The sequence below is a fragment of the Microtus oregoni genome, unplaced genomic scaffold, assembly GCF_018167655.1.
Source record: "Microtus oregoni isolate MIOR12 unplaced genomic scaffold, Mior012 000081F_ref0000091, whole genome shotgun sequence".
Classification (NCBI taxonomy): domain Eukaryota; kingdom Metazoa; phylum Chordata; class Mammalia; order Rodentia; family Cricetidae; genus Microtus; species Microtus oregoni.
Genome location: NW_024544541.1, coordinates 1764639 through 1782886, shown reverse-complemented (window position 1 = coordinate 1782886; position 18248 = coordinate 1764639). Strand labels below are relative to the sequence as shown.

General features: G+C 42.1%; 1 protein-coding gene across 10 annotated transcripts in view; it reads left to right on the top strand.

Annotated features, from left to right (window-relative positions):
* The window catches only part of LOC121441733 (arginine-glutamic acid dipeptide repeats protein), a 373675-nt gene that overhangs the window by 86769 nt on the left and 268658 nt on the right, over window positions 1–18248 (top strand). The gene's annotated exons all lie outside the window — the stretch shown is intronic.

The following is an 18248-nucleotide window of genomic DNA, read 5'->3' as shown; positions in this document are numbered from 1 at the left end:
CAGAGATTGGCTGCCTCTGCCTCCCAAGTGCTGGGATTAAAGGCATGCACCACCACCGCCCGGCCTGGTTATTCTTATTAATGTTTTCTAACTCACTGTGAACCAACCTTCTAGACAATGGTCTGTCAGAAAACTTTGTTTGCCCTTCATCATACTTGGTGCTAAGCACACAAATGTCTGCTGTGGATATTTGATTCTTGGGCAGTGACTCTATTTTCTCATTTTGTATATTCTCTGAAAATTTCTTGGCACAGAAAAGCTTAATCTCAGTTGTCTGTGTGTCGGTGGGGTGTAGGAGGAACAGAGCCTCTATAGGCTCTGCTGTGTGTCTGGATTTAGCTGACTAGAAAATGGAAGTATGTCTAAGTCTAGGAGTAGCTTCGGTAGTTAGGCTTTGCGAGTGATTGATCTTTCTGACATGTATGGAGCAATCTCAGAGCCACTTAGTTAGGAAGCAGATTTTCAGACCTCAGGTTGGTCTCTCTGAGGAATGGTGTTTAGGAGAGCTGACAGAGGTAGATTTACACTGCAAAGGCCTCCAGTTTGTAGGGATCACCGTACAGTGACTGTGGCAGAGACATAATGCTTCATCAGCTCTCAGGACAATTCAGTTTCTTGTAGCATGATTTTCCCTTTAAAGAAAGATGGTCTTTTTTTTCTTTTTTCCTCATGATGTTTTTACAATTTATTTTTATTTTTTATTCATTGCTGTTTTTTCTGCATATATGTCTGTATAAAGGTGTTGGATCCCCTGGAATGGTTGTTACAGATAATTGGGAGCTGTAATGTGGGTGCGGTCCTCTGGAAGAGCAGTCAGTGCTCTCAACCCCTGAGCCATCTTTCCAGCCCCCCTAAAAATTTTAGCCTTTATTTTTATTTTATGTGTATGTGTGTTTTGCCTCTATGTATGTCTGTGCAACCTTTGCATGTAGTGGCCGCAGAGAACAGAAGGTGTCAGATCTGCTGGGACTGGAGTTACAGTCAGGTAGGAGCTGCCATGTGGGTGGTGGGAATCAAACTTGGGTCCTTTGCAAGAGAAATCAGTTCTCTTAACTGCTGAGCTATTTCTTCAGCCCCAAGTATGGTCTTTCAGTATAATAGTTTGTTCATCAGCTTAATAGTTTGTTCCAAAAAGACAGGACCCATGGGTTCTACCGCAACCTTCCTTTGGTTTAGATGTTTTGAAGAAAAAAAATTCACCTTAATATTCTCCAGTTTTCTCTGCCTAAGAAGATACCCAGTAAATCAGTTTACTCTACCTTCTAAGTCTAATTAACATTTATAAAACCAACTGAGGAAACTTGCCTGCAGGTGAAAGGTACCCTTGTCTAGGCACCAAAAGCAATCATGTAATTGTTGAGCCTGCAGCGTTGGCCAGTACCACGTTTAGTACATTACATTCATACTCTCTCAGGGGTTCTTAAAAATTTCTAGAATGTTTTATTTTTTTAAAAAAAACTATTTTTGCTACTGCTGCTTCTACTACTACTACTACTACTACTAAGAAATGCATGATATAAAGTTTAATTTCATTTTAATAACATTTATTAAGTTGATATATTTTTGACCATACTTCATCGGGAGGTGGGGAAGAAACCCAATTTGAAATTACTAGTTGATATTTCTCTTCAGATAAACTGACAGATTGAGTTAATGATGAAGTTGGTATCTAGCTGATGGGTTAACGTTTGTTTAAAGCCACACGACAAAGAATGTGCATTTTATTCGCCTTATTAGGTGGATTTTATTTAGCTTAACCTACATTTTGTATGACAGATGTATCTTTATTTTCTTCTGGAGATGGTTGGGAGAGATTTAATCAAGTCACTTAGAGAAATTCTTAAATTATAAGGAAAATTGGTGTAGAAATGTTTTACACCAAACTCTGATGCTCCCCTGCCGTCTTTGAAAGCAGGTCTTCAGTTTTCTGTGGTCCTTGGTTGTGTCATCTGCATTTGTTAGACGTCAGAGGCGGTTTAGCATTAGTATTCCTGGCTGCAGCAGAGGCAGCTCTAGGATGTGTGAACTGCTGATCACAGTCAGGGATGCCCTGCCTCCCTAATATCTTGCTTGCAGATGTATTTTCTAGCTGACCATGCTATTACGAGCTGCCATCAATCACGCAGCCTCGCAGTTCCTGCTGGTGGGAACGGTGGGAGGATTCGGGGGATGAGGGTGGCAGGTCAAAGAAGAACCTACAGTTGTGGCAGGCTTTGTGTGTGCTAGCCCCTTGGTGGCGGCCTGGGCACGCGTGGAGCCGGCCTTGTTCCAGCCCGGGTTTTGTTGGCCGCCGCCACGGGCAGGCTGCTCTTTCTCTTTAGTCTGGGTCACAGGCACGTGGCAGTGCTGGCCGGGCCGCTGGGGCCGAAGGAGTTCGAGCGAGCGCTGTGGCGGTGGGCCCAGTGCATTCCCAGCCGAGGGCCGGCTGCTGCAGCGGGGACCCACCCACACGGCCGGCGCCCGGCCTCCTTTTGTTTGGAGGTGCAATTCACCGCCCAGCCCTGCCCTGGAGTTTGCGGTACCCAGCGGCCCCAGGAGGAGGACTTGCCCCTCCAGGCAGGGAAGTGGCCAGCGGCCTTGAGCTGTGAGAGAGGACGCAGGGCTTGGAAGTTGGACACGTGGTGTGTGGGCTTCTGGAGATAGATGTGTGAACTGGTGAGTGTTAGGAATGGGGAGTTGGTATTTGAAGTGTCCCATTACAGTCCGGTTGGAATTGTTTCTTAATGTTATGATAGTTCGCAGCATTGAAATTTTTAATTAAAATAAACAGAATAAGAAACATATTTTGGGGAGCGAATGGACAGTTTTACAGTAATTTGTTGGGTATGTTTGTGTTTTCCTTGTGAAAGTAAAGCTTGTTTAAAGATGAGCAGCATATAATGCAAAAGTAGCGAGCCATTTGATCTGAAACTTACTGCTTACTGGGGAGTACATTTAAGTTGACAAATAAAATGGATTTGGTAATAGAAAGAATGCTGATCACCTTTGATTTGACTCTTGACCAGAATAGCTGAAGTACAGGGTTAATCTTGACAATGATTACATTTAGCCTAAATTGCCCTGTGTGTGTATGTGGGGTGCAAGTGAGTGTGTGGGTGTGTGGTGGTGGCTTTCCCACTACGTTGTCCTCGTCTATTCAGATACCCTCTGCTCTGAGACCTGCTTGACCACTTTGTTTGCTGAGAGAGAAAATGCCTATAACAGGCTACTTTGTCTTACTCTTAGCCTTTAAGAGTTCCTGGCACACATGTGGCACTGGCTGTGGGGGCATTATTTGGATGAAGGCCTCTCAGCCATATGGCCAATCTTAAGAAATGGTATAAACGGAGTAAATGAGATTACGTTTTCCCTTTGAAATTGTGCTCCTGTATGCTTTCAGGATTGAGACATTTGAGGAAAAGCTGTGGACAGTTGACAAAGACCTTCAACTCTGCCCAGTGTGGTGCTGAGTTCTTGACCTTCTTCCCAGGGAACTCCAGATTTAAAGTAGACATGATTGAAAACCTTCCTCACACATGGGAACAATATCCTATCCATTCTGTGGGAAATTACTTCCAGAAGCACAGCCAGCTCTCATTTTTAAGTGTGTGTAGACTCAGGCCGAAAAAGACGGTTGTCTTCCTGGATGTTTACATTGCCTGGGAAAATAACAGGAGGCAGGTGTGCAGATGCCTAACAGACTCCCCAGTAGTGCGGGGCTCAGTTAGGGCTGGGTTTGTTTTTGCCAACTCTGTAATTTAGTAGTGTTGAAACTATTTTGTAAAGATCTCTGGGGCCAGTGGATGATGCTTTTCAGTCCACAGTCTTTGAGTGCTCACTGTGCTCTGGCAGGCGCTCGTGCTTGGCAGGCTTCTCTTGAAATGTTATTTGATCTCCTTGCATGATAAAATTGACTAAGATTACACTTTTCCCCTCCCCTTGGCTTTTGAAAGTAATGCATCAATGAGACTCGTTCAATAACATATTTAAAGACTTAACCCACCATTCATTCACCCTAAGGTTTCCAGAAAAAGGCTTTTTAGATTTTTGCCTTGTTCTGTGGTTTTGCATTTATGAATTGAGGCGAGAGCTGATGTAATGTGGTTCTTCCTTTGTGTACTGTTTTTATATCCACAGAACATGCTGCAGTCTGTATGACTGCAATAATTTTTGAAATGCTTGAGTAGGAGGGAGTGGTTTGTGTGCGTGTGTATGTGTGTGTGAGTGACCATTTAGGCACCTTTAGCTATGTGCTGATTTATTTTCTACATTGTAGGCAGGACAGGGGAGAGTGCCTGTGATCCGTGGTGAACCATGACAACTTGCCAGTTCTGGATTGTCTGTGTGCTATGCAGGCCAGTTTTTCATTTGCAAGTGTGTATAGGTTAGCGTTAGGGCAGACAGCACTGGCTGTTCCTGTAGGGTAGTTTTACCTTATATTAGAGGTTTTGTAAATTTGCCTGGCTTTTTCTTAGTTCCTTGCCATTGCCACTGTGTTTTGATTTTCAGCAAATGATATAACAAAACCAGCTTTTGTTTATTCATGTAATAGTATACTAGTGAGAAGTTTATTTTTTGTTTTGTGGAAACTGGTAAACCACATAACATTAATGTGTATTATATTTATCTTGATTACCCAGGGTCAAAGGGTTTTTGCTTGCTATTGTGTAGTCTAAGAAATCAGTGGAAGCATGATTTTATAATAGGAAGCCACTTTATTGTTTAAAAAAGAGGGAGGAAGGGAGTCTTTGTTCTTTAGTCTAAGGTTAGTTTGTGGAACTCAAACAAATGACAGTATCACTGGCCTTGACAGGAGTGTCCCTCTTTGTCTTTTATCTCCTCTCACACTGTCCCAAAGCACCGAGAAGTGCCTTGGCCTGGGATGAAAACGTCCTGTTGAGGGGCGTGTGCTCTCTGCCACGCAGACTTGTGTCACTGCTGCCGCGTTACTAGAAAGTATTTACTCAAGATTGGCTGTAGGCCTCTGACAAAGTCAGGATCTGAAGACCAAGGAACAGATTGTAGTTAGACTGGTCCCCCTTTCCTGCCCATGGTGACAAGAGAGGACTGTGCAGCACAGTTATCACTGATGTGGGCTTCTGAAACTGTGCCTAGAACAGTGGCCACAGAGCTGAACCTGGTAGGCATGTATCAACAGAGTGAGTGTGGGTCTTCTTCCTGGGGGAGTGCTGTTGGGACTGCTGTGGTCAGGCGGAAAAGATGGTCTCAGGTAGACTTCTTTTTCAAGTGATCTGAGAAGTGGATTCTTTGAATAACTCGGGATGAGGAACTACAGTGACTTTCCAGAAAATCTTATAATGTATCTGATTAAGAATATTGAAAGATTTATGTTGAGAGCAAGAGACTGCTGTGTTAAGATGGAAAGCGAGTAGAGGTGTGTCCTAGGTGCAGGCTGAACAGAGAGAGCGTTTCACAAGTTCTCTGTTAGCTGTTTGTCATTGCTGACACAAGGCCTTTGACTCTAAACATTGAAGGTGAGTAGAGTCTTAGGCTTGTCCTCTAAAGAACAACATCTATGACAGAGGTGACAGACACATATTTGTAATGAGGCCGCGCGGTGGTGGCGCACGCCTTTAATCCCAGCACTCGGGAGGCAGAGGCAGGCGGATCTCTGTGAGTTCGAGACCAGCCTGGTCTACAGAGCTAGTTCCAGGACAGGCTCAAAAAGCCACAGAGAAACCCTGTCTCGGAAAAAAAAAAAAATTGTAATGAAAAGCATTCAAAACAGTAATGCTGACATTTAATTATCAGGAACCTCAACAGAATCAGTTCCAGTGTGGGAATAGTGAGTCTACCTAAAGGGTGTGTATTGTATCTTGGTCTGCTTCTGTTGCTACAGATACCACAGATTGAATCATTTGCTTACTTTTTTTAAAAAAATTTAATGTATGTAGGTGTTTTGCCCAAATGTGTCTGTACACTACATGTGTGCCTAGTGCGTACAAAGGCCAGAAGAGGGTATTGGATCATCTGGTACTGGAGTTACAGATAGGGGCCACTGTGTGGGTGTTGGAAATTGAACCAGCTCCTCTGTAATAGCAGCCAGTGCTCTTAATCAATGATCCCTACTCCAGTTCCAGTTTATTTTTTACTTTTTATTTTTTATTGTTTTTTTGAGACGGGATTTTTTCTGTGTAGGCCCAGCTGTCCTGGAGCTCACTCTGTAGATCTGGCTTGCCTGGAACTCAGAGAGCCACCTGCCTGATGTGGGATTCCCCTCTGTATGCTGTGAATATGTTTTATTGCCTTTGGTTAATGAATAAAGCTGTTTTGGCCAATGGCTTAGCAGAGCAGAACCAGGCAGGAAGTCCGAACAGAGATATAGAGAATAGGTGAAGTCAAAGAGATGCCATGTAGCTGCCAAAGGAGACAGATGCTGGATGGAACCTTACCAGTAGGCTACAGCCTCGTGACAATACATAGATTAATAGAAATGGGTTCATTGAAGATGTAAGAACTAGCAAGGAATATGACTAAGCTATTGGCCAAATAGTAATGTAATTGATAAAGTTTCTGTGTGATTATTCTGATCTGGGCAGCTGGGAAATGAACGAGCACTCTCTGCCTACATCTGCCTCTGCCTCTGGAGTACTGGGATTAAAGGTGTGGGGCACCACCACCTGGCCCCAATATATTTTTTAGTTAATTATTACTAATTTTGAACCAGAGTCTCATGAAGTGCGGGCTGGCTCAGAATTCCTGATCTTTCTCCACCTCTAAGGGCTGGCATTATATGTGTGTGCCATGGTGCCTAACTTAGGCTGGGTAATTTAGAACAATTAGAAGTTTCTCTGGTTCATGATCCTGATAACAACTTTGTTCTGTAGCCGAACCAAAGGGCTAGGAAGCAAATGTGAGTGAGCAGGAGTGGGGTGACTTTGAGGACTCGCGTCTGTTTCACATCAGCCCCATTCATGCATAACTCAGCTACTTCCTGCTAGACCCTTCCAGCGCTGTAGCATTGGGGAGTAAGGTTCTAATATAGAGCCGTATTCAAACTGTAGTGCTCTATGGAAGTGCTCAGGGTAAACTTGGCTCTTATTGTTTAGTGCAGTGAGGACTAATTATGTACCGGCAGTCCTCAAGTCCCTGTCTTCACCACTTACACTCTAGTGGAGGAAGAAGAAAAGAGAGTATACTGACTCACTGACTGGTGATGGTGACTTATCCTTGTAATTTCAGTATTTGGGAGAGGGAGAAAGGAGGCTTCTGAGTAGTTTGAGGCCAACCTGAGCTATATAGTGAGATCCAGGCTAGAGCCAGCAAAAACAAAAATTCTAGGCTAGAGTCAAAAAAGAGTCAATGAGCAAACAGTAACAACAACAAAAAAGTTAACCCATGGGTGGGCATGCCAGTGTTTTGTTTTGAAATATAACATAAAGTAAATATTACGTAAGTGATCTGCCTTTCTTTGTGTGATAAAAAGCATTTCTCATGTCAGCGGGAGAATCTAATATCCACTGCCGACACACTTTGACTCATCTCTTGAATAAAGAAGGGGAAAAGACCGTAAGTAAATGTAGTGATTTGTCAGCTCTAAGCATCTGGTGTTAGAAAGGGAAAGTTTGAGCCATGGCCTGTCTAGGCAAGGAAGAGTGCAGTTGTCTAAATCATTAGAACTCTCAAGATGGTGTGAAGACCCAAGTTCAAGCCCCAGTACCCACATAAAAGCTGATTGCGTGTCCATAACCCTGTCACTGGGACACCAGATACAGGAAGGAGCTTGCCCATGAATTATTTAGTCATGGTAGGTATAAGACAGATCTAATTCAAAGTGGAGGCATCAAGAGGTTGAATAATTTGGCTAGGATTCTAAGCCCAATCCTCATCTTCTGTCTTTTTTTTTTAAGTTAACGTTTATTTTATTAATCAATTAGTTTTATTTAGTGTGTGTTTGTTTATTCATCAACACATGTGGTGGTCAGAAGACAACTTAGGGCTATGGTGGCTCATGCCTTTAATCCCAGCACTCGGGAGGCAGAGGCAGGCGGATCTCTGTGTATTCGAGGCCAGCCTGGTCTACAAGAGCTAGTTCCAGGACAGGCTCCAAAGCTACAGAGAAACCCTGTCTTGAAAAACCAAATCAATCATTCAATCAACCAATCAATCAATCCTCCAGGTAGAACGAAGATGAATAGTTTTTTACAATTCCTTTAAAAAATTTTCATATGTGCCTATGCGTGTGCATGCGCATGGGTGTGTATATGTGTTGCACACGTCACAGAGCACGTGTCAGAGAACAACTTTCAGGAGTTCTTTCTACACTGGGTTTGAAAGATGGAACTCAGGTTATCAGGCTTAGTGCCAGGGCACCTTTATCTGCTGAGCCATCTTGCTGGCCCTTATCCCCATTCTTTTTCAACTTGATGCTTGTAGTTAATAAAGTAAAGGGTAGCTAGTGAGGAATGTGTAGAAGTGAGAGGTTTGGCATTGGAGGAGGAACAAAAGAATGATAGGAAGAGATACTGCTTCCCTGTTAGTGCATTAGAAGGTCGTGTAGGGGGCTGGAGAGATGGCTCAGTGGTTAAGAGCATCGCCTGCTCTTCCAGAGGTCCTGAGTTCAATTCCCAGCAACCACATGGTGGCTCACAACCATCTGTAATGAGGTCTGGTGTCCTCTTCTGGCCTGCAGGCATACACACAGACAGAACATTGTATATATAATAAATAAATAAATATTAAAAAAAAGAAGGTCGTGTAGGTTAGAGGTCAGCTGTGTTTGGGTTTGGTGGGTAAAATGAAGCAGTCGTTTTAATTTTAAAATTAGTTGTATTTAGTTGTATTAGTTGTGTGGATATTTTAAAGAATGTGGGTGTGTTTAGGATATCTTTATGTGAAAGTAAAGCATTCATGCCGTTGCCGTTAACATTTGAACTAATTTCTCAGTCCTCAGCAAACAGATCTGTTTCCCATGTTCTACTTTTTCAAAGCCAGTGAGCTCCTAGAGCTCTGGTTTTTTAAAGGGGACAGTTTTATGTGTGACTGCTGAACTTCAGAAGAACAGAATAGAGCACACGCTCACTGTGCATTTGAGACATTGCTGAAGTCAAGCCCCCGGTGTGTGCTGCTCTGTTCACAGAGTCCACCAGATTATCTATTAATAATTTAAAAATAGATGAGTGGAAACAGGTCTCTGCTGGGCTTGATCAGCAGCTGCAGCAGTGAAATATGTGCCTTTGAATAAAATAACAATTGAAATTATGCCCTCTAGCATGGCTTTCAGGAGTCCTCAGACTGATTTATGTGCAGAAAGAATGGAATAGTTTCTCTTCCTGTTGCTGTGATAAAGTATTTGGTCAAAATAATTTAAGGAAGTGAGGGTTTATTTTGGTTCACAGTTCCAGGTCTGTCATGGTGGGGAAGTCAGGGTAGCAGAAACTCAAGGTAGTCCTATAGTTTTGTTTTCTTGTTTTTGGTGGTTTTTTTTTTTTTTTTTTAAAGACAGGGTTTCTTTGTGTAACAACCCTGGCCTTCCTGAAACTCACTCTGTAGACCAAGCTGGCCTTGAACCCAGAGATCCACCTGCCTCTGCTTCTGGGGTGCTGGGATTATAGGCGTGCTCCACCACATTGTTGAGCTAGTTCTATTGTGACCTCAGTCACAAAGCAAAGGAAGACCAAGGCAAGCAGCTGCTTGGCTCTCTTTCTCCAGTTACACAGTCCTGGATCTCAGCCAAGGAATGGTGCCTCCCATTGCCATCCACATAATGCCCCTTCATACTCAGATGATCTTTGCCATCCAGACAGTCCCCCACAGCCATGTTCAGATGATCATTGCCCTCCAGATACCCTTCCCCCACAGGCATGCTCAGATTGTCACCTCCCAGGTGATTCTGATAGTCAAGTTGATAGTTAACACTATTACAGTGTCCAAATCTGTTCTTCAGAATGAGTGCCTTTTTTCCCTATTGTGAAGATTTAAAAGAAGTATTTTTTGGGGGAGGGCTCAAATTACAAAATTAAATTTTTTTTTTAAAATGTCAGTTTTTTTTAAAAAAAAAAGATTTATTTATTTATTTATTATGTATACAACATTCTGCCTCCATGTTTGCCCGCACGCCAGAGGAGGGCACCAGATCTCAGTAAAAGATGGTTGTGAGCCACCATGTGGTTGCTGGGAATTGAACTCAGGACCTCTGGAAGAGCAGCCAGTGCTCTTAACCTCTGAGCCATCTCTCCAGCCCCTACAAAATAAAAACTGTCTTGGAACTAGCTCTGTAGACCAGGCTGGTCTCGAACTCACAGAGATCCGCCTGCCTCTGCCTCCCGAGTGCTGGGATTAAAGGCATGGGCCACCATTGCCTGGCTAGAGCAAACCTTTATTGATCTGAGAGGTTGGTGTCTTCATTCAGGGGCATGGAAGAATGTGTCCTATGCTCCCGAGGCATGAGGGGAGATGATGGCCTCACCAGGTTCAGAAACTGCTCTTCTGATCTGTAGGGTGGTAAATAAATCAGGTTTTGTTTCTGTGACCTAAGGACTTCAGGGAGTGTCATGGGGGTTGGCTGCTTTCTGGAATTCTATGGGTGGCAGCTTTCTTGAAGCCTTGGGGCCTGCCTGCTTTTGACTCTGATTTTGGGGTACCATATTTTCTTTAGTGAGATTCTGTCTCAAAAAAAATAATAAAATTAATAGTTTATATAATCTAAATGTAAAATAGAAAAAATAGTTTCAGATGTTGTCCTGGAATTTTAATCAATTAATTAATTAATTAATTAATTTTTTCGTTTTTCGAGACAGGGTTTCTCTGTAGCTTTGGTGCCTGACCCGGAACTAGCTCTTGTAGACCAGGCTGGTCTCGAAATCCCAGAGATCCACCTGCCTCTGCCTCCCGAGTGCTGGGATTAAAGGTGTGCGCCACCACCGCCCGGCCAGGAATTTTATTTTACTAATTGACTATCGTGGCTATTTTTCTGTTGTTGTGACACTGACCAAGGCAATTTACAAAAGAAAGTTTGTTCTGGGATTACCATTCCAGAGAGTTAAGAGTTCATTACAGGTAAGCAGAGTAGCAGACAAGTAGCAGTAGTCACATCTCTAAACTCAAGCATTAAGTGGAGAGTGAGACTTTGAAATGGTGCTTGTTTTTAAGCTCTCAAAACCTGCCCTCCAGTGGCACACCTCCTCCTGGAAGGCTACATCTCTTAATTCTCCCTCAACAGTGCCTACAAGTAGGAACAAGACTAGAGGGACAGCTTAAATGCTTCAATTCAAATCACCACATCAAAACAACACTGTCCCCCTTTTCTGGGGATGGGCACAGGGTGTTCAAGGAATTTTAAATATGTGTGGGTACTGGATTTAGTGCTGTGTGCCTTTAATCCCAGCAGTACTCAAAGAAGAGGCAAGTCGAACTTGTTTGAGGCCAGCCTATTTGTTATACTCACTGATACCCTGTGTGTGTGTTTGGATTGAAGATTAATTAAATCTGTAGTTAATGACTTCCCCTTTTAAAAGAGAAAGATATTTAATTATCAGGGAAATTACACAAGAATATTTACTTTAAGAGAATATTCTTTTTTGGTGTGACAGAGCTGGGGATTGGATTTAGGACCTCTTTGATGAGAGGCAAACACTGTGTCCATGAGCTACATCCCTGGCCTATGATGTGACTGCCTGTCTGCCTGGTCACTTTTCTTTCCTAGACTGTGCTATGTCCATGGAGTCCACATGCTATGCCCACATTCAGTACATTCAATAATGAAATGTTTGCCCTTCCTAGAATTGTTGGTTTAGGTTATAGATTTAAAGAATTACATCATTTTCCCTCCCTCCTTCCCTCCCTCCCTCCCTCCCTCCCTCCCTCCCTCCCTCCCTCCCTCCCTTCGTCTGTCTGCCCGTCCCTCCCAGCATGTAATTGACGTCCAAAGAAATAGTTTTAACTGCTCTTTGTTTTCTTTTTGGGGCAAGGTCTCCTATAGTCTGAGCTGGTCCAGCACTGGCTGTGTTGTTGAAGATTGCCTTGAACTCACTCTGCTTCTGTCTCCCATACCAGTTCAGAGCTTTGTCTGGCTTTACTTATTTAAAGCAATTTGGCTCTGTACTGTCATGTAATATAATGTTAAATGCTGGTATTTGTCACTACCAGCATTTATCATTACCTTCTGTGTGTTCTGTTAGTTCTTAGAGCCATGGCTTCTTTATTTCTGCTTTTATGTGCTTGCTTTTTTTGAGGCAGGGTCTTGCTGTGTAGTTCTGGTTGGCCTGGAACTCTCTATGATGACCAAGCTGTCTTTAAACATGTGATCCCTCTGACTGTATCTTCCTAACAGTAGATTATAGGCTGTACCCAGCCTTACTTGTGCGTGTGTGCTCTCGTTCATTTCTCCTCTTCTCTCCTCTCCTTCTGCTTCTTCCCATTTCCCTCCCCTCACCCTCACCCTGGATGACCTAAGTTCCTTCTCCAGAAGCACATGGTGGAAAGGAGAGGACAGCTTTCACAGATTATCCCCTGACTCTATGTGTGCATGCACGTGTACAGACATAAACAGAAACAGAAATGTAATAAGAAAAATAAAAGAAGATGAAATCCAGGTCTAGAGAGGTACATTAATTGGATTTCCCAAATGTATCATTTAGCATTTGAAAATGGCTAAACTCCTCTAGGTGTGCTTTCTGACTTTTCTATTCCTTGCTCCTTCCATGGATGACTCTATATTTGTCAGTCTTCTAATTTCTGTGCCTAGAGGAACACAGCATTTATTTTTTAGCCATTGTAACTGCCCTCCTATTCAGGGTGGAGAAATCTTTAGTGGCTTACATTCCACATGGAGAGGAACCTTTAGTGGTGGAGATACTGGATTTATTGTTCTTGGAAAAGATAAGAACTGAAACTCTTTGATCTGATAGTTAGATTTGAAATGTAAAGATTCCTGAGGTGTCATAATTGCCAGAAATGTGATACTTGAATTAGACTCCAGACGCTTGATCATTTTATTTTGGCCCAGGTGTTCAGTATTGGTGATGAGTGGTGGGATGTAGGATGTTTGTGTTGCTACATGGTTGCTGTCCATTTAGTCAAGGTGATTTCAAGACATTTTCTCAAATGGATAAAACAGGAACATTAGAAGATGGAAAATTTAAGCAGTTATAGAGGAGGAAAAATTCCTACAACCAAAAAACAAAACCCCCGGTAACCAATCTTGATTTTGCTGTTCCTTCTGAAGAGAATTTGGGTCTCTCCACAGTTTGTCAGCCACCAGGACATGCTACATTTGCTGTTTCCATTGAAATGCTAACAAAGTAACCAGGAACTAGATTTTATTTGTGATCATAAAAGTTATTTCTTTGAGATTTAAAGTCTAACTTTTTTCCTTAATAAGATTTATTGGGAATTAAATTCCCACACCAGGCAATTAATTTATTTTAAAACCATACAGTAATGAATGTGTTTAGAAAGCATAGCCACGGAGTTGTATAATTAGCATAGCGTAGTTAAGATTAGTTTTTTTTTTGTTTTTTGTTTTGTTTTTAATTAGGCAGGGTTTTTCAATGTTTCTCTGGCCATCCTGGAACCCTGCAGACCAGACTGTACTCCAAACAGAGACCTACCTTCCTCTGCTAAGATTAAAGGTATGTGCCATTAATTTCCTACTAAGAATAGATTTTTTTTTTGTTTTGGTTTCTCTGTAGCTTTGGAGTCTGCCTGCCTCTGCCTCCTGAGTGCTGGGTGATGCACCAACACCGCCTGGCCTTGTTTTTGTGTTTTAAGACAGTGTTTCTCTGTGTAGTCTTGGCTGCCCTGGAACTCTCCCTGTAGGTTGTCCTGGCCTTGAAATCAGGGATACACCTTCCTCTGCCTCCCAAGTGCAATATCCTTTTATTTAAAGGTGGAGAAAATGAGGTAAATGACACGTTGATAAATGAAACCCAGCTTGTAATGAGAATTTCTGGGTTTCCTCAGAAATTGCTGGAATTGAAGGTGTGAGCCATCATGGCCCAGCTAAAAGAATATGTTTAAGGCGGTGGTACTACATGCCTTTAATCCCAGCCAGAGGCAGGGAGATCTTTGTGAGTTTGAGGCCAGCCAGGTATACAAGAGTTAGTTCCAGGACAGGCTCCAAAAGCTACAGAGAAACCCTGTCTGGGGAACCCCCTCCCCCCAAAAAAAACAAAGATTATGTTTTATTCTTTGTATACGTGTATACAATAAATCCCAATTATATCCACCCCTAATTTCTCCAGTCACTCCTGCCAGACATCCCCCAGCATGTCCCGTTTCCACTTTCATGGTCTCTCGTTATTTTCTTTAAAGATTTATTTAATCTATCTATCTAATCTATCTATTGATCTATCTATTCCTGTATAGGAATGCTCTATCTGTATGTATGACTTTATGCAAGGACACCAGATCCCATTATAGATGGTTGTGAGCCACCTTGTGATTGCTGGGAATTGAACTCAGAACTTCTCGAAGAGCAGCCAGTGCTCTTAACCTCTGAGCCATCTCGCCAGTTACCCTCTCTTTATTTTTTAATTTTTATTTATGTATTTATCTGTGTAACCCATGGGGTCCAGTTAGTTGAAATGGTGACTGATCTTGTGCAGCTAATCATAGCTGTGTCGAGTTAATGAGTGCAGTGGAGTGTTCAGACATGATGTGTGTGTTCGAAAGACAGCATTTTATAGCATCTTTCCCCATCAGTGCCCCAGCTCTGACATTCTTTCTACCTCCTTTTCTGAGATGTTCCTTAAGCCTTTTGGGGAACTTGGGTTGTAGATGTCCTTGATGCGGGTCGAACATTCACAAGGCCCTTATTCTCATTGCACTGACTGGTTCTAAGTCTCTGCCTTAACTGCTGCTCATTTGCAGAAAGCCTTTAGGCTATGGGGGAGAGCAGCACAGTCTGTGTGCCTAAACGTGTACAAGGCCGCTTGACAAACACGTTCGTGTAGCAAACACAAGTAGGTTCTCTCTAGGACCTGTGACCTCCCCAGACTCTTGTACTAGGCATCATGTTTATAGTAGTAGGCATGAATTCAGTCTCTTGAAGCAAACCTCAAATTCAGTCAGAAAGTAGTTGGTTATCCCATAACAATTTGTGCCATTATTGCACAACATCTTTTTTTTTCTTTAATGAGAAATCTTTTCTTTGTGTATGATGGTTGGTGAAATTGGATTTTGTAGCAGAATTGATGTTTTTATATATCTTACCTATTTAGTGCAGTGATTCATTGAAAATGTAGTTGGTTATTAAAATATTCTGGAACAAATTCTTTTGGTACCCTTTGAATCATGACAGATTTAGGATTGTGCTGGTAAGGTGGTAGATAATCATTGCTAGAGTCTCTTCCAGGACTAGGTGGTGGCGCAAGCCTTTAATCCCAGCACTTGGACAGAGGCAGATGGATCTTTGGGTTCAAGGCCAGCGTGATCTATATAGAGAGCTGGTTCCAGGGCTACACAAAGAAACCCTGTCTAATAAAACAAAACTAAACAAAAAAGAATCTCTTCTAGTGTGATACTGTAAGGTCAGTGCTGAAAATCAGTGTTGTTAGCTTATCTTTGAAAGAGGACCTGGTGTGGAAGATTGTTTCCAAACTAAGATTATTATGGTATTGGTGTTTTTGGAAATATCCAAGTGAGGCTAGAGAGTTGGCTCTGGTTAAAAGCTTGCTTTTCTAACAGAGGACCCAGGTTTAGTTCCCATTACTCTAGCGCCAGCGGATCCCAGTGTCTTTTTCTGGCCATATGGGCACCTGTACACTTGTGGTGCACATAAGCTTACACAGATATACCCATAAAAAATGTTAAGAGAAACATGAAAGTCATAAACATATATTTTAAAATTTTCTTCCATAATGAAGTTTTCTCTGTTTTGGATCTTTATTTGTATTTTGTAAAATATGACACCTTTCAGTCTGTGGTATGTGTCCTTCTCTACCTGAGGCAACCTGTAGCAAATAGTTTGTGAGGTTTTCTAGTCTCGGAGGAGCTTTATAGAAGAGGGATTTTCTTTCTTGTCTTCAGCAGTGTCTAGCAATTACGTTTCTTTAGTCCTTTAGTAGAGTTATTACGTCTAAGTCATAGTGCCCTTTGGTGCTCCTCTCTGAGATAGGGAAAATAAGAACAGGCCTAGAGTGGAATGAGATGAGAAGAAAAACAAGGAGGAAAGGGCCTTGGTGTCATTGAACTGTGCAGTAGCTTCAGTGTGTCTGCCTTTTCCTTTTGCTTGAACATCCTTTCTAGAGTTCTCTGTCTGTTTCTGTCCGTCTGTCCGTACCTCCTCCTGTCGTTGTCTCTTACTTTTTTGCTTTGCCAGGGCTCAAATTTAGAGCACTTGTGCCAGGTGCAAGTTCACTACCACAGAACTATATCCCAGTCTTTAAGTTCTTATTGACTGTTTTGTTTGCTGGTTCACTTATTCATTCATTTAAACGTGTGCACACGTGCTGAGGGGGCATGTGTATCACAGCATGCTTATGAAAGTTGGAGGACAACTTTGTGAAAATAGTTTTCTCCTCTCACTTACCTATGCATGGGTTCTGGGGATTGAATTTGGATCACTACACTTTCTCAGCAAACACCTTTTATTTCATGAGCCATCCTCTAGGCTCACTCTCTCTATACCAACTCTTGTTTATTTTTTTATTTTTTCTTAATATATTTTTTAGACAGGGGCTCCAGTGTATCCTGGCTGGTATGGAGCTCACTTTGTAGACTTGCTTACTTTGAACTCACAGGATTCACTTGCCTCTGCCTCCTGAATATGGTATCTCTTTATTTAAAGGTGGAGAAAATGAGGTAAATATCAAGTTGGTAAGCAAAACCCAGTTTGTGATATGAATTTCTGGGCTTCCCCAGTTTTCCGCTTCAAAAATCTTTGTATTAAGTGGTTTCATTTCTTTCTGTTTACTGTGTTATCTTCCTAAGTCTCAGGGGTTTGTATTTTGGATCGAATTAAGCCATGTGAAAGACCTTAGAACACATGAATGTGGCTGGCGTGCCTGAGTAAGGTGCGTTCCCTGCTGTCTAACTGTACTAGAGTTACGTCTCCAGAGCCGGTTCTTCCCTGCTGGGCTTTTGAGATGACATCCGTTCCACAGCCTGGTTTTGTAATCCCAAAGAAGGGTGACCATGATTCTGGATCATCCTGTCTCCAACTCCTAAGATCCTATCTTGCCCAGCAGTTATTACAGACCTTCAATTCTGTGTAGAGAGTTGTTAGTGAGATTAGTTGAGTTATTTTTATTTTGTAGATAACAGTTTTGTCACCTGCACACCTGAAGTCTAAATTAGTGAACATTTCTATCTTGAACCAGGAAACACATTTGTAAAATGATAGTGATTGCAGTCATTTTCTCTGTAGAACTCAACTAGATTGGTTATTAAAGTTGATACAAGGACAGTTTTTTATAGTCCCTTAGAAGAGAAACTGATTGTGTATGTAGGTTGAGCAACTCCAAATGCTGTGCTTGTTAGCACAATTTATATTGAATTGAGAAGAACTTATTCTGTCATAGTACGTAAATTACTAGTCAGGAAATTATGAGGAACATATCTACTGGCCAGGTACACACTGCCTGTACTCTTAAGTAAGGAAAGGAGCAAGTCCTTGCCACACAGACTTTAATCTCAAGTTATGACAGAGCTTCTGTTCAGGGCAAAGCCTGTGGTTAACAAAGGCGGAAATCCCTGTCTGTCAGTGTGGGCTGCTGGCAGCATAGCTGCATGTGTTGAAATCTGCCATCCTAGTGGAGCTTTCAGGGTCGCAGTGAAGCTAGAGCGTGTGGAGATCTGTTCTGCTGTGGAGAGGATTGTATTTAAACCTAAACCAAGTTGAACGATTGTGGTTGCTCTACTCTTCCAATATGGATGAGCATTTGTTCTCCTCCATTCTGGTCCTGTTTCCCTGATGGTGGCCTACAGTAGAACTCCAATCCAAGATGGTCTTCTGTCTTTGGACTGAGACCTGTGAATGTCCAGGGATAGTGCAGATGACAGTGTGGTTCAGTGATACAGCCTGTGGCCTAGGTGTGAGATCTTGTCGATCCTTAACAAAAACAGTATCACACATACACAGCATGTAAAAAAACCTATATTAGTTATTTGAGTTGACTATCTTTTAAAAATCCCTGTGTGCTGTTAGAGTATTTAAAAATATCATTTGATTATTTTGATTTAGTAAAAGGGCTATGGTATATAGACTGGTTGCCCTTATAAATTTAAAAGCATATTTTAATCTGTGACCAAATTTAGGCATGAATTTTAGGTTTCACCTTACATTGTGTATTTATAGGGGAAATAGA